Here is a 14074-nt window from a genome sequence, read left to right as displayed (position 1 = left end):
GTACACATAAATGTAGTTTAATTTGTCAGAGCATAAGGTTTTATTTTTTCAATATTGCACCCTGTTTTGTCCCACTTCTCAAGAATCAGTGAGATATAATACAAAAAGCTCCTAAAACGTGATGTGATTTCAAATTCTCCACAGTATATGCAGTAGTCACACTTGTTACATCATTAAAATACTTACAGTTTAAAGAGACAGTTCTCTCCAAAATCAAAAATACATATTTTTCCTCTTACCTGTAGTGCTAGTTATCCATCTAGATTGTTTTGGTATGAGTTGCTGAGTTCTGGAGATATCGGCCGTAGAGATGTCTGCCTTTCTTGAATATAATGGAACTATATGGCACTCGGCTTGTGGTGGTCAAAGCGCAAAAAAATACATTTGAAAAACTCAACAGCAATGTCTCGTTCCAAAAATCATGACTTGGTTACTCAAGAGTATCCACAGATTTGTTGTGAGCAGTTTCATGTAGGAATTATTTTCTTTCTGACAATAGTTCCAACATGAAACGGCACACAACAAGGTGATAAACCCAACCTGTTCCAGAGGAGCTGCTTGAGAAGCCACTATTAGAAGAATGTGTAAATGTGTTAAAAATAAAGAGAAACATGTCTCTGTATAGATGAAGAATGATGTTCAGTCATAGAGGGCCACTCATAAATTACTTCAGATTATCTCCCATGGTACTGGCACTTTTTGAAATTGAATAGGGTTAGGTGTATGCCATTTTAAGGTATATCTCTTACAACTATCACTTTTTTATTGCTGAAAGTGTGTTTACTAGGGAAGACAAATGTCTTTAAGTCATCAGTGCTATCCATGTTTCTCATAGACCATGCTTGACTTCTCCCCCTGAAACTTATTTTATAATTATAAATCGCAATTTCAGATTTGGAATACTTAACTTTGCATCTTTTAGTAAACTGCCAGTGTACCTACAGGTCATAAAAAGCCAAAAAAAAGTGGTTATGGATTTTTGTGAAACTAAATACAGAAGGAGGCAGTACAAATGGCATTGCTTCATGCAAAGCGTGACATGTAGAGTGGAGTAGTTCTCTGCAGTGTTTCTTTGCACTGTGCATCAGCCCTTTTTTCCCTATGCCAGTGACACAGTATGTATTTATGTCGCTGCATGTGTATCACCAAGACAAATTCCTGTAGTTTTGCTGTTCTTGGCACATACAGTGAGCTGTGGAACACAATGCAGTGCAAAAATGTCCTTTCAACAGCAGGATACCTAACACATGACCATCCTCAGAAAGTAATGAGAGAAGTTTTTGGTGCAGTTCCCCAAGCACTTCAGGTAGCATGTTTATTCTAATCAAATACATTTCAACTTACAAACAATGTCCAAACTACTATTTCCTCAATTTGTCTTTGAAGTTAAATGTTTGTGTTTGTTTTATTTAACTATTTTCTTTTTTTTCCCATCACGTCTTGATTGTTACTGCCTTTGCACAATTTCAAACTTATATTATGAGTTGGACTTGAGATTTCTCTGCACTCCACAGACCGTGATACCCAAATTAATAATGTGTTTTATGCGCACTTAAAATATAGATACAGGAAATACCCAAGAACAATAACTACTATTGAAAGAATTTCAAGCAGAAGATACGCCAATAGTCCGCACTCTGTGGCACCTACTTGTTAGCAGGAGTACAAAAACAACACAATTATAAAGAGTGCAAAAAATAGTTCCAACATGTATGTTTGTGACCTTTGCCAGTTTTTGTCATATCTCAGATGATGTTCCTGGCAGTGTGTGGTGTGTTGGGGGCGGGGGGCTTTGCTCTTTCTAGTGGAGGTGGCTGAAACAGCTCTCCTCAGGTTGAGAAGGGGTTTTATCCCTCTAGAGGGCTGCGGGCTCTCGTCAAGTTGTTCTGTGAAGTGACCCTTACACTGAAGCAAAGTGGTGGAGGTGTCTTTACCGTGAGGGTGTCGAGGGGAGCGGTGGTGCGGTCACATGTTCAGAGGTGGTGGTGATGGTGGGGGTGAAGAAGTTGACCATGTATGTGTGTGTATGTGTGCTGGGGGGAGGTATTTGGGTTGTAGTGGGTAGATATGCAGTCTTGCAGCTGTGCGTGTGCTTGTCCATGTCTGAGTGAATAAGGGAAGGTAGGGGCAGCGAAAGGGGGGGGGGGGCGATTCAGGTTCAGAAGTGTTGAAGCATAAAATCTCTCTCTCTTTCTCTCTCTCTGTCTATCTCCCCCCTCTGTTGCTGGGCCAGACGCAAAGCAACAGCAATTTGTGCGATTTCACAGCTCACCGGATCCCTAAAACTCTGACAGCCTTGCACTGAGGTGGGGGGTAATGAGCGAGGGGAGGGAGAGATGGAGGGATGTGGAGTGGCAGAGGCGATGAATGTAGAAGTAACAGTGGAAATTGAAGATGGACAGATTGGAGGATGAGCAGGAGAGATGAGGAGCTGATGGCTGATAAAATGGAGAAGAAGTTTCAAAGGGTCAGCAGACAGGGTCTCAAAACATACATTATCTACATCTTGGCACTTTTTTCCGATGACCACAAGAAACAAAAAGATGCTTTACATATTCTACTCCATGTGCTTCTGACACCATCTGCTCACTCTTAAAAGGTACATTCAGAGACATATGAGTTGATGATGTCTGTCTTTGACAAAGGAAATTAAAAATCAAACATTATTAATCAGTGTACAAAAAACTTCAGGTATTTATAGCAAAGCATGCTACAGCTGCTACTTGCACTACTAACAGTTAGGCTAACTCTCACTGTTAAAACAGCAGGGTTAAAATCACTAAACACAAACTTTAAAAGTAGATGATGGTTTGAACACAGCTTCTTTTTTTTTTGCTTGAAGTGGCCATGGTATAAGCTTCCCCCAGTTTGTGCCTCTCATGTATTTGAGTCACAGAGCTAAGCATTAGGTTTTTTGGAAAAATAAATATCTGCCAATCGTTGAGAAACTCAGAAGGTTGTGTAGCAACGCTCTTCCTAAGATATTTCAAGAATCCTCCAAGACTCTTCTAACCATCCAAATAAAATGAAAAAACAACCCATTTCCTAATTTGCGACTGAATATTTTCTGTCTAGGTGGCCGAAAATGACATATCTGCTTGCTTGTTTTGTATGACACAAGAAAAATATGAACACGTTATTTTGTATGAAAATATATAATAATACACTTTGATATCAATGTAGACAAATATAACTCATTCTAAAACTTTAACATCATACAAATTCAGCACGGACATATGTCATTTGTAATCTATGAGAAACAGGCTGGAACTTGGTAGACTGATAATCAGACTTAATTGACATTTTGTTTTTACTTCATCATTATTTTCATTATTTGAATCCAGAAGTCTGGAACCAGTCTAGGATACTGACTTTTTAGAAACCTAAGCATTTGTGTCGCTTAATGTGTCATGTCTGATGTGGAAACTTTCTTTCCAAAGAGCGTATATACAGAAAGGTCTTCTGTAGGAGAGCCCATGCTGCCTCGAATCTCAGAGAAAACCTGAAGCCTCATCCCACCAAAGACACTAATACAGAAAATAATTATTTAAACACTAATCTCACATTTGGATTATTCTCAGGAGATCTGTGAGGGTCTTTGCTGATTGAAAGTAATCTTGGATTATGCCCCCTAGAGTGATTTAATCCATTCATTGTCCATCCCGCCCCTCTTAGCCTTAAATTAAGCTCCAATTGGGTGGCCATTATTTTGACCAAGACATGACTTATAGCCCTAAAGAAGGGTCACAACCTTAAAGGACCACCACCGACCTCAGAGGACCACTGAGCAATCTCCATATTAAGTGTTTATTTCCTATTTTGATTTAGATGTGTGATTCAAACTCACACTCAGTGTCTTTGCCGGTGCCTCTTGACCTCGGTTTCCTCTTTGAAAACACACTGCAACCAAAGGGCAGCAGAGTATTGAGAGTGACAGGCTCATTTCCATGCTAAGGTCATTCCAAAATCTGACCGAGCTCAGTGTCAAAGGACAGCCGATACTGGGAGGGAGCTCCCTCAGGACCAGAGGGAAGACAGAGGGACCAAGACAGAGAAATAAAGATGTACTGCAGAGGAGATGAGATACGAGAGATACCAATTCAAAGAGCGGGTCAGTGCTTATGTGATAAGAAATGTCACCTGAGTGCTTTGTTTTGGTTGTGGGGTCAAGAGAGAGATCGAGGAGAGGGGTTATTTGAGTGTGTGTGTGTGTTGTGGGTGTGTGGAGGGGGATCAGGACATCTGCGCAGGCTTTGAAGAGGTCAGCCACGGGACAGGAACCATTCTTAATCCCCCCAGCTGGGCCTGCAAGAGAGGATTTGGACCTCTGCTCGCCCGCCGCCCCCACCCACAACAGTAGCTAACTGAGCTCCAGTGCTCTGATCGCAGCATTTCCATGTAAAGCCCTGCATGTTTTCACAGGGCTTTGGAGTCTGACCAGGAAATCCCTTTTACTGTCTACGTGCTATCATCGACGATACCTGGCATGGGATTATCCACATCCTCTAACGCATGTATGCTTGTGTATGCCTTTTGTTAGATAGATATTGTAGATAGATTGCTAGATATGTAGATAGTGAATGCTGCATGAGGAAATACTTAGGCACAGCTGTGCCTTTGGCTGGAAGCTAACATCAATATGTCAATGACAATGTTAACATGCTGATGTTTCGTAGGTAATATTTATCACTTTCATCATCTTTTTGTGAAAAACTATTGTTTGCTTATTAGCACTAAACATACATTACAGCTGAGGCTGATTGCAAGTATTGAACAAATAAGAATTCTGATGTGATGATGACGCTTGATGAAAGGTCAGGTGGAGAACATGAATGTTTATACCAAATGTCATGGTAATCCATCCAATAGTTGCTAAAACTTTTCACTCAAAAAGGAAAAGTTAGGGGATGAAGTCACCAGGTTTCATCCTCTGGGCACCATTAATGTTTGTACACAATTTCATGGCAATCCATCAATAGTTCTTGAGATACTTCAGTCTGGACCAGGCTGCTAGCGTGGCAAAAAAACATTTTTGTTTTTTTTTTACTGATGCAAACATATTTTTGAAATTATATACAGTAAAAGGATTTTTATGAGTTTTCTGTAGTTTTAGACATCAGTTATATTTTGGACATTACAAGATGCAGAGAGGCTCCTGGCCTTGAGCTCATGCATCGCCCCACTCGACATCATGTTCCCTGATCAGTGACCCTCCCCCTAGTAAATGACATTACCATACAGGCTGAGGGGGGTCAAGTGAAGGTTCTCGCCCTGATCAGCCAACTGGAAAACTCACAGTTTCAGAGGTCATAGATAAGCCGGCCTATTGGGCGATTGGTTAGACAAATCAAATTAGCATTCTCTGGTGATCCCCTCTTAAACTGCCACCCATGAATAATTAGATGAGGTGGCTGCACATTTCATGTGATTCATCCTTGTGGATATCTAGAGAGGTTAACAATTAAACATATCTTGCAGTTCAAATATCACGCAGGTGTAAATGCTAATTTATTTGTACCAGTGTCAGAATAGCTTACTTAGCCACAGGGATTGAATGGAAAAAATAAGAATTGCATAATTATCATGCAACCAGTTGCGGTCATAGGCAGTGCTGTGCTCATGACAAGGAGATGACATCTTTACAAAATAAGGGAAATGTTGTCAGACAAGCATAAAGCTGTCAACTAACTGTTCAGTCACAGTTGCATCTTTTTCTTAATGATGGGAGAGAAAGGGGGGGGGATGACATGCAACAAAGGTCCCTGGCCAGACTCGAACTGGGGGCATTGCAGTTACATGGTCAGCGTCTTAAACCTTAAAGGCGGGGTATGCAATTCAACAGCATATCTTGGCAAACTAGAAAGTAAGCTGGGGGGGGGGGGTCGCATACCCCACCTTTAAGCCCACCAGGACTAGGGCATCATAGGGTTCATCAAAGTCACTAACTGTAGCTGTTCATGTTATGTGTCTCTGTACTTTTCTGCTATGTGTCATATTTTGAAGGCTACATACTTTTCTTTCTGTCAGGAAATGGCCTTTCTGTGTGGAGTTTGCATTTTCTCCACAATGTGCAGCTTGTCACATTTGCATCACGTTGCACAATATTACCTTATATTATGCTATCACATGAACCAGTCTTAGCTAGCTAGCTGTCTAACACATAGGCAGTCTAATCTAGAGAGAGAAAGCGCTGAGGGCGGCAACTAAGGGGAGCACAACTTTGCAGAGCTGCATTCAGACTACCAGCAGGCCAGCAGGTGAAACATTATGAGGTGAGTGGTCAAGTAACCATCTCCTGTATAATTCATTTAATGTGAAGTAGGCCTATTTTCTCAGAAGCATTCTTTTAAAAGTTGGAAGTAGGCTAATAACTAACTAAAAACAAATATTTCAATCAATGATAAATACACAGTATATTATATTTGTGCATAGTATTGTGAATGAGTTTCATCTTTAACATAATGTTAAAGAGAGTGCTTTTCTGTAGCGGGCTGACCCCAAAAGCTCCAGTTCAGAGAGCACTGGAGAGCCTGATGAGCCTGTAACTTTTCTGTATTCTAGTACACATTTTTACATAAAAAACTAGTTATAGCCTACTCCAGTCTAATTCCTGGACCTCACCAGGAAAAAACATTGAGTCAAGTCAGCGTCACATCCATGAAAATTCAACTGGCTACACTAAAGTGTAGAAATTGAAATGATTAGAATTGTTGAACCAGCAAAGTATACTTGCTATTTTAAATAGCAGTTCTACCATGCCCAAGCAATTTTGATTGGAAAATGCTCTGGACAATGGTATTCTTAATTCTGATTCTAATAATTCAATTTAAGATGAGGCGCAACCACAAGGCTCCAGACCAGAGAGTGAGGTAGAGCATGCTGAGCATCAGGAGACACATCAGGTATGAGGGTTTAAAAGCTGAGTGTGAGAGAGTTACTATAAAAGGCCATGCCAGTAAGAGTGGGTTAACGAGAAAGATAGGAGCTGGGGAAAATGGTATTCTTTACAATTCTAAATTGTATATTTGTCTATAAAGTGTCTTTCTGACAAAAGCTTTGTTAAAGTGCTATAAAAATAAAATGGAGTTGGCCTGAAAAGAATGATAGCGATTTTCCGCGCACTGTGTTTATGTTACTGTCTCTGGAAATTTCATAGACAGAAATGTTTATTATGGAAATCCAGACATTCGGTGGTATTCATTCATGATAATAATACATTTCCAATGGCTCGAATTTGCTAAATCTACTTTGAAATTTTTGCTTTACATGATGTACACAATGTCAACTCATAATCATCTGAGTTCAAAGAGTTTATGTTTGAAGTTTGAATTTGAGTTTCAAAAATGTGTCCTCAAAGTTTGAATGCTTTACATAGCTTCTGCTGTCTATAACAAGTAATTAAATGAAGGGCCACTGTGCCATGTTTAAATGGTGTGATCACCATACAGGTACACATCTTTTACAATGAAACTGATAGATGGCAGTGTATCAAAAGGTCTGTGCTCGACCCTGCATGCAAAGGTATTGTCGAATGCGAGAAGTTTAAAAACAATTTGGTGTAATCCAAGGTTTTGAAGAATTTTCTTTTATATATGTTCTTGTCTGGTGAAAGGGTTGCATCTTGTGCTCAGTGTGTGTTGGGATAGGCTCCAGCCCCTTGCAACCCTGGACAGGGTATAGTTAAAAAATAATTTTTTCCAAAGTGTTTAATCAAGTTGAACTGCAATGTGCCAGCCCTGCCATTGTTTTCAAGAAGAATGAAATGATTTGAGAGCTCTGCACGATAATCACTGTGCATAAAACATTGTCATCTCCTGATCCCGTTCTGCTGAGCTCATTTATTAAGGGTGTATCTGTTTTGCACAAGTTTCATTACTGCTGCTAATATGAGGAGTTACAGGCATATTTAGGTGTAGAGTGAACAGGCCCAAGAGTGCTAGGTTCATAAACATGTCAGTTCTATGCTGCTAAAGTGCGACTGTTGCTTTAATTACTGCGTGCTGGAGAATGGAAGAAAAGAGAACTGGTCGAACTTGGCTGTAACCATGAGAAGATTATTCAAATGACTAACATCTGCTGAATCAAGATATTTTCCTGCACATGGACAAATGATGATAGATACTGTAGTTCTTTGTTGTATAAAGCTCAATCATACAAGAGGATACTGCCGATGACCTGCTCCATGTGCACCTCATTTAGATAAATGCATGCAAACAATGGATGTCTCAAATTTCTATTTAAATTGTGTGTGAGCACCGACTCATAGGACATTGATGCTGGCACTCAGCTCAACCCTTTATCTCTGTGATTTCATTTTTATCCCCTTCCACAACTTTGACCTTGCACACCACCAGCATTTGGTAAGCAATGATTTATCTGCCAAATAAATGTGTTGGCTCCATTGGAATGTGTTTAAGGTGTGGGGTCACTTACTAGGTCAAAAATGACAGATCATAAATTTAAGCTAAGCATGTCTTAAAAAGGGAAGCGAGGAAATGGTGATTTTAAGGGAAAAGGTTTCAAAATGAAAAATTAGATGACTTAAAGAAAAGTAAAACAATCTAGAGAAGAATATGGTGCAATTTTGAGACGCATAAAAGCAAGACACATAAGGAGCCATCATTGGACACCTTACCTTGAGTGAGATCCAGCACTGAGATGGTATATCACTCATTTTGACAGTGTGAGGTTAGAGGGCTCATTTAAGAAGTGAAGGCCAGTGTCCCTCTCAGTGATGTGAGATCACGAAGCTTTAGTTGCAGCTCACCTGCGTGGAAAATCTACTTACCTGCCTCTCAAACAGATAAGTCTTGGTGAGGCTAGTGTGTGCTGTCTATTGTGACATTGAGTGTCACTGAGTAGAATGATGAGTGACTGCCAACTCCGAACAGGCTACTTTGCAAAGAAGTGTTTGTGGAACTTTGTTTGGAACTAAAATTCTTCATTTCAGTCCAGTCCTGAATGAAATGTTTCACAACATGCCGGTGTTTTTGCAGTAACATTTCTCAGCTCTCATGATTTTTTTATACCTATTGTAATTCCACCTTTTGTGCAAACTGTGTTTGGAATTTCAAAATCATGAAATTAATTCTTATATTTAACCCACTATTCATGGCATTTTCTCATTTTGCTACACACTTTTTTTGAACATCATCTCAGTATTATTTACTCAACATGCAATATGTTTAAATGCTGGTCAGAGCCACAATGTAGCTGGTGGATCCTAGCAATACATTTTTCAGGTTTGTTGTGCTGTTTGACTATTTTTTGGCAGAAGCTTGAAAGTTACTTTAAGTTGTAATTAATTCTGTCTGATTAAATGATTTATGTTTTTGGTAAGCAGCCATTTAAAATAGGGGATAATGTGCAAGGAGCTTCAAGCCACCTTCAGACTGACTTGAGCTTTTGTTGTTTTAACGTGAGGCTGATTTTGGTCTGATGCCGCTTAGGTTCTGGCCCAGGTCTTGATTCACCCTGTGAAATATCTGTTTTTCCAAAGATTAAATAACAAGTTGATCCTTGGTCTACATGCCATGAAACACAAAGTCACATGTTAGTGGTCACTGTCTGTTGAGCTATTACAAAGGACAAGGACAAGATTGCTACTTTTACAATTAAGAAGTTCAATGGGATCAATACATTATTTGGTGATTCTCCTAGCTTGCATTTCACTCATTTTCAATTTTGCATGCGGTGCAGATAACAATTAATTCCACACCACTCCCTTCCGACACCAAGTCGCTGCTTTGCCAAGGTAAGCACATAACTGTATAAGGTATGAGCATACACATGAAGACAGCATAGATAGGTATATTTTATGTGCCTTTTTGTATGTAAATTTCATCACATATCCTTCCCATTAATTTACAGCTTTGTATTTTAATAGATAAGGATGGTAAGAGATCTACACTCAAAGCTCCATTAAGCAAATTTTTTTGCCACGTTAAATGCAAAAAATGTTGGTGGGTCACCACTTTGTTTCAGACTGAAATATCTCAACAACTATTGGATGTATTGCCATGATTGACAATTTGGTACATAAATCCTCAGGATGAATAGTATAATAACTTTGGTGATCCCTTAAATTTCCTGTAGCGCAACGACATTTCCATCAGCCTCAACTGTACTTTGTGTTTAGTGCTAATTAGAAGATGTTAGCTAAACAAAGATGGTGAACATGGTAAACATTATACCTGCATGTTAGCATATTGACATTAGCGTTTAGCTCAAAGCACCTGTACTGTAAGTATACCCTCACAGAGCCGTTAGCATGACTGCAGACTCTTTGTCTTGTTACCTCCAAGGAGGTTATGTTTTCGGTGCCATTTGTTTGTTTGTTTGTTTGTTTTTCTGTCAGCAGGTTTACAGAAAAACTACTGGCCTGATTTTCATGAAACTTGGTGGAAGGGTGTAGCATGGGCCAAGGAAGAAACTATTACATTTTGGAGCGGATCCACAGCAAAATGAACTGAATTAATATTGTATGGTCGCGCTAGCTTCTCTGTCCTCTCCTCTGCATGTTTGACCGAGGGCAGGGCTCAGCTCCTACACACACACACACACACACACACACACACACACACAGAGCGGACAACAGAGCAGAGAGGCTGGGATGGAGACAGTGAACCAGGTGAAGTGAGTTGACTACAACTCGAGTAAAAAAGTGGAAAAAGTAGAAAATCAATATTTTTTTAGCTTGAGAGCCAGACATTTTACAGCTTAAAGAGAGTGAATACTGGACTTATATTCGTCTAGTGACGAATAAAAGGTGATATGGTGATATGTCAATGTTGTGTTTAGTAGTTAAATTAACTAGTTTCCACTGCCCATCAGTGGCCTAAGAAACATTTTAAAAACTAAAAGTGAACACTGTCCAAGTTTTGAAATGCTTATGTAATTGCTATTTAGCAGCAGCAAAGCTGTTTGAAGCTTGGATGTGACATAAAAGACGAAGCATTTACTGTGCATGAGATTTGTTGGCCAGAGCTCAGCCTCAGTCTGCCTGCAATCAGCCCTTTGTTTGGTCTAATTTGCCACCTGCAGTCAGGCCACGACTGAGGTGGTTAATACCGGTGCCAGGGGTCTATTCACACAGCTCGAGCCACACTACATCACTGTGGTAGGAGATCTGAGAGAGTGCAAGTGGCCAGCCTTTGGAGCAGATGTTGGGAGCCCGATATTAACAACCCCTAATCACTAATTAGGGCGGGGTGCTGATGAGGCACTGCTAACAAGAGCGGCAGTGAAGTTTTGACTCTGGCAAAGAGGAGGGTGGACTGTAAAACAGCTGTAATCAGGCAAAAATGATTAGGGGAATTCACGGCTGTAGTTGTACAGAAATACATACATGCACTCACTTTTGCCTTATACTAATTTAACAAAGCAATATACTGTACACTGAGGCTCTAATAAATGGAAGGAAACCCAAGGAAAGAAAACAAAGCAAATGCTCTCCATTGTTGTCTTTGGGTTGAGTCATCGGTGCAGTGGCTGATGGGGATTTGAACTGTACACGACCTGAGGGTCAAACTCAGTGTTTGTTTGTGTTGGAATATGACTGACTTTGGTCTGATGATGCATGTGCCCTGTGGACCATTCACAATGAGGAAATCAAAAGCGGGGGAGCTCAAGAGAAAGAGAGGACCAAATGGGAGACTGAGATGGATTGGCTGGGCTAACAGGCAGATGTTTATGGGCCATTATTTACAAGCTCTTTAATCTGGGCTATTTCCTCGCCCTTGGCAATGGATAGGTCTATGGGTCATGCTGCCTGAACCCCTTCACCAGTGGTCATCCATCTCCCTCTCTAAAAGACAGGGCGTGTGAGAGGGAAGGAGAGAGAGGGAGGGAGGGTGTGTGTGTGTGTGTGTGTGTGTGTGTGTGGGGGTAGTTTTTTCACGAGAACCTGAGAAATGTGAAACTATGGCTCATGTTTTTATTCACTGATAATCACACACAAATGAGCAAAATTTTGCCTCTGCAACACCTAAATGATTTTCAGTTATGGGTCACCTTAAGCTAATTTACATCAGCAGCTTGACAAGATGACTGCTGCAGTTCAGCATTATATATTTTGTCAGAGAACAAACCATGCATTTTTACCTGGATACACAGAACCATTTGTCTCACAACAAAAAGAATAATCCTATAAGAAAGAAGAAGGAAGGAAGGGAATAAATAAGGAAAGAGAAAGATGATTCACTGTAAAGGCAGGAAAGAGGGAGAGAAAAGAGGACAGGGGAATTGATGAAAGAGAGAGTGATATGTAAGTGCCAGAGCCCGACAAGATGTTGCTTCACTAAAAAGCTTGTCTGTGCTATGTCCCTGTTATCCTTTCCCCACTATTCAGAGATTTTACCTCGCTGTGCATACATTCAGTTAGCAGAGTCTGAGTGATGCTATGACTAGGCCGACAGCATGTCTCTCCTCTATCTCCTGCAGGCAGACTTGCGCCTAATTTTCCCATCTGCTCGATGAATATTAGCCCAATTGCTGTCTATATCGATTTGTGCTAAGGTTAAAAGCTTGCAAGACCTTGGCTTGAATATGGGTTGCCTGGCAACTGCTCCATTCGACCCCTAAACCCCACCCAGTTCCAGCCTACATGGACAGCTTCATGTGGGATGCAGATGAGGGTGAGGCTAGAGGTGATGGAAGTGGGCATGTCTCCAGCCCAGCCAGATAGCAGAAGCCTGGGCCTTGATTTCCAGCCCCATCGGTGATTAAAAGCTCCCCCTTCTGCCTGACATTGTGACCTTAACCCCCGGACCTCCATGCTCCAGGGTCACTTAACCTTGAACCCAATTACAAGATAAGGTTACTTTAGTGTGACCCTCACCGTGCTCCTCACTCAGTTAATAGGACAGACTCTAGGAGAAAAGGGCCAGCGTAGCTGATACGCCTCTAGGTTAATTCGCTGGGTTGACAAAGGTCGCGGGTAGCGGCCATAAAGAACAGGATTGTACTTCGATTTCTCATGCAAAGTGAGACTCAGCAAAACGATATCGCGGCGGGAGCCAAAGAGCAGAGGCAGCAGAGCTTGTGTTCTGATAAGATGGTTTCATCGCCAGGTACCATTGCTGAGCCCATAGTTTGGTCCAACTATGTAAAAAGCTGCCTGTGCAAAGAGTCACTCTTTCTTATAATTTCCCTATGGATACACTAATACTTGAGTGTGTATGAGTATGCTGTTTGAAAAGTTCATCCTCAAAAAAAATATATATATATACATGTGTGCGTGTGTGTGTATATGTATATATATTTGGTGTCAGTCTATATGACCTTAAGTCGATAAACTGGACATTGGATAATTAACATCACTGTAATATTTGAAATAATTGTGCAATAGTCTCTGTTTAATACTCCGGCGCAGTATATTCTGTTTTCAGTTTAATTTATTGATATATATTCAAACTTCTTTTACTGCTGTGCAATATCCACCGTTTCATAATAATCTTAATAAGCTACACTTAACTTGACAGTACATGCACTACTACTTATTACTTATATTATTACATTGTATAATTATACCGTACACGCTTATCATCAACCGATAATCCACTTTGTACTTTACACTTATTTTAATTTTATACTAATATCCACTTACGTACTTAATTTATCTTACCTGTATTATAGTGTATTATATTTTTTGCTTAGTACTTCTATTCCTGTGTGCACTGACGTGATAGTGATATACGTGATATATATGTATATATATATATATATATATATATATATATATATATATATATATATATATATATATATATATATATATATATAAATAATCCATTTTTGGATCAAAATTACATGATCTGCATTTCTTATTTCATCTTCCCACAACCCTTTAACAGTAACATGTCCATCATTTCTTAAGTCAGCCATTAATTCTCTGGTTTCAGGTGGTTATTATTTAACAAGCAGATCAGGCATGTGATGAGATTCAAAAAAATCCAAGCAAAATCAAATCAAAAATATTTTATCAACTGAAAAATGATTACATATTTTTCACATTATCTAACACTAACTAGTGTATATATGTTGTGTGGTAGACATATTGTTTATGGGCTGTATC

Source organism: Siniperca chuatsi, linkage group LG9 (genome assembly GCF_020085105.1).
Source record: "Siniperca chuatsi isolate FFG_IHB_CAS linkage group LG9, ASM2008510v1, whole genome shotgun sequence".
Lineage (NCBI taxonomy): Eukaryota > Metazoa > Chordata > Actinopteri > Centrarchiformes > Sinipercidae > Siniperca > Siniperca chuatsi.
This window is presented reverse-complemented; position numbering follows the sequence as displayed.